Source organism: Bison bison, unplaced genomic scaffold (assembly GCF_000754665.1).
Source record: "Bison bison bison isolate TAMUID 2011002044 unplaced genomic scaffold, Bison_UMD1.0 scf7180017864530, whole genome shotgun sequence".
NCBI lineage: Eukaryota > Metazoa > Chordata > Mammalia > Artiodactyla > Bovidae > Bison > Bison bison.
Window position 1 is genome coordinate 8,070,583 of NW_011495080.1, and position 3,623 is coordinate 8,074,205.

Below are 3,623 nucleotides of genomic sequence, written 5' to 3' on the forward strand. Positions count from 1 at the left end.
GATTGTGAAGAAAGCTGAGCACTGAAGAATTGATGCTTTTGAACTGTGGTGTTGGAGAAGATTCTTGAGAGTCCCTTGGACTGCAAGGAGATCCAACTAGTCCATTCTAACAGAGATCAGCCCTGGGTGTTCTTTGGAAGGAATGATGCTAAAGCTGAAACTCCAGTACTTTGGCCACCTCGTGCGAAGAGTTGACTCATTGGAAAAGACTCTGATGCTGGGAGGGATTGGGGGCAGGAGGAGGGGACGACAGAGGATGAGATGGCTGGATGGCATCACTGACTCAATGGACGTGAGTTTAAGTGAACTCTGGGAGTTGGTGATGGACAGGGAGGCCTGGTGTGCTGTGATTCATGGGGTCGCAAAGAGTCGGACACGACTGAGCGACTGAACTGAACTGAATATGGGACACAAATACTGTAAGTATACTACACATTGTAAGTATTTCACTTATATGAAATGTCCAGAACTGAAAAATCTATAGACGTAGAAAATAGATGAATGGTTGCCTGGAGATGGCATGGTGGTGTACTGGGAGGAGTAGGGAATAACTACTATGAGGTTTCTTTTGGGGATACAGAAAATGTTCTAAAAGTAGACTATGGTGATTGGTCACACAACTCTGTAAATATACAAAACCACTCAACTGTATACTTTAAGTGAATGAACTTCATAGTATAAAATTTTACTTCAATAAAGTTATTAAAAAGGAGGGGTCTATTTATATCCCAAAAGCTAGAACATCCTACTAAAAGAGAAACTCAGAACATGAAGCAATATTCAAGCTCTTTTTTATGTTTGTTCTATTTAAACAAATGAAAGACTGAAGCCCAGCATTAACGCTGTCTCTAAAGAAGCATAAATTCTACCAAAACTCCCTAATGCCTCCTTCAAAATTATACCATTTTCCCTCCTTTAGCATGAAGAACTTCCCAACCTGAACCCCATGCAGTGGAAGTACAGAATCTTATCCACTGGACTGCCTGGGAAGTCCCTAAAGTTATAGTTTTTTAATATATAGATCTTTCTACCTGGTTACATCATAAATACTCTGGTCAAGCTGAATTTCTTTAGGGTCAAGCTGATGTAAAACAAGATCCTCAAGATAGCATGCTGCTGCTGCTGCTAAGTTGCTTCAGTCATGTCCGACTGTGCGACCCCATAGACAGCATCCCACCAGGCTCCCCCGTCCCTGGGATTCTCAAGGCAAGAACACTGGAGTGGGTTGCCATTTCCTTCTCCAATGCATGAAAGGGAAAAGTGAAAGGGAAGTCGCTCAGTTGTGTCCGACCCTCAGCGACCCCATGAACTGCAGCCCACCAGGCTCCTCCGTCCATGGGATTTTCCAGGCAAGAGTACTGGAGTGGGGTGCCATTGCCTTCTCCAATGTATTATCTACTACCATTCAAATCTAATAAGGCTAAAGTGAACCAAACTGGAGGGCGCACACACATACACACACACTCTCTCTCTCCATCCCTCCTTCCCTCCCTCTAAACTAAATTGATATTTTAAATTAAATTGATATTTTTTGTTCATGTTACTATATAACCCATTTTTTTTTCCACTTAAAACTTAATGATCATTTCCCTTTCTTATTAAGTAAGCTTGTTCACAGTTTCTGTTGGCTGAATATTATTACACAGGCTCAGATAGTAAAGAATTCGCCTCCAATGCAGGAAACTTGGGTTCGATACCTGGGTTGGGAAGATCCTCTGGAAAAGGGAATGGCTACCCACTCCAGTATTCTTGTCTGGAGAACCCCATGGACAGAGGAGTGTAGCAGGCTACATTCCATGGGGTCTCAAAGAGCAAGACATGACTGAGCAACTAAGCACATACCATATTTTACCATATCTTCACAACATAAATAATATATTCATGCTGTGCATGTTTGCATGCTCAGTCACTTCAGTCATGTCCAACTCTATGCAACCCATGGACCCACCAGGCTCCTCTGTCCATGGGATTCTCCAGACAAGAATACTGGAGTGGGTTGTCATGCCCTTCTCCAAGGGATCTGCCTGACCCAGGAATCGAACTGGTGTTTCCTGCGTCTCCTGAATAGTGGGTGGATTCTTAACCCACTGAGACACCTGTGAAGCCACCCAGATAACATAATGGACATATTTTTTATTAGGGTAACTCTATCTAGATATATCACTCATTATCACTGAGTAAATGATACATTCTACTTCTGAACAGAAGCTTTCAGAGAAATGCATGGTTCTATCAAGTCTCATTTTCCTCCACCACAAGGGCAACATCTCAGATAAGAGCTGTATCTCTAGCCTTGGTTCTGGAACAGAGCCACATGACAGATATGCAATGTGAGCAAATAATAATCTCTTGCTATTATAAGCCACTGAGTGGGGAATTATTTGTTGCCACAACCTAACCTAGCCTAAACTGATTTATATAGTATACTATACTAAATATACTCGGAGAAGGCAATGGCAACCCACTCCAGTACTCTCGCCTGGGAAATCCCATGGACTGAGGAGCCTGGTAGGCTACAGTCCATGGGGTCGCGAGGAGTCGGACACGACTGAGCAACTTCACTTTCACTTTTCACTTTCATTCACTGGAGAAGGAAATGGCAACCCACTCCAGTGTTCTTGCCTGGAGAATCCCAGGGACAGGGGAGCCCGGTGGGCTGCTGTTTATGGGGTCGCACAGAGTCGGACATAACTGACATGACTTAGCAGCAGCATACTATATACTATATCACAAGAAAGGACTCTGACCTGGTTTTGAAGATATACTGTGCTTAAAACCCTTTAAGGACACTCATGTGCCTACCAGAGTCAAAATTCCAGCATAGTTATCAAGGCCCTTTCCGATATGGTCCTGCTTGTCTCTCTAGTCTCATTTCCTGAGACTCCCCTTTATATTCTATATTCTAATCATAATGGCCTATTTTAAGATTCTTGACACATCATGTTGGCCTTTAACTTATCCCACCCCAATCAACCCAAAACTATACTTCCTTTAAGAATCCACTTAAACAGAATTTCCTCTGTGAAGGCTCACATCAACATGCCTCCATTAAACACAACTGGTTGCTCTTTCCTGAGTACCATCACAGGATTCTGAACATCCTCCAGCAGTCCTTACTTTCCTATGCTATAAAAATTTATATTTATCTTTCCAACTACACTGTGACTTCCTTGAAAGAAAAGACTTCATTTTATTCATCTTTGGAGTCCAGATCTAATGCAGTGTTCGGCACATAATATGGGATCAATGTAAGTTTACGAAAAGTGCTAACACATAGTCTTTTTCCAGTAAAGTTGGAGACAAAAAGAGGAGACAGGCCCTTTCACCATGCTAAAAGATAAATACCTGACCTATTCTACTCTTATTTTGTTTCCACTCTTTTTTTTTTTCCTTTAGAATTATTTTATTAAATCATAAATGTACAACAGCTTCTTAACTCTACACACGCACTTAAATTTTTTTAAAGGAAAAACGTTATGTCTTATTACACCATGATCCTGGCCAATAGCTTTTCAAAACTTTGAGAAAAATCTTAAAAAAGGTTTCACATGTCACCTGAAACTTACAAATTTAACATTATCAAAGAAGGAATGCTTCTACACTCTTACAAAGACCACTAGAAA

At 41.4% G+C, this 3,623-nt stretch overlaps 1 protein-coding gene across 2 annotated transcripts in view; it reads right to left on the reverse strand.

Moving 5' to 3' along the window:
- Window positions 1–3,623, reverse strand: part of AHCYL2 (adenosylhomocysteinase-like 2) — a 193,068-nt gene that overhangs the window by 141,935 nt on the left and 47,510 nt on the right. The window lies entirely within an intron of this gene.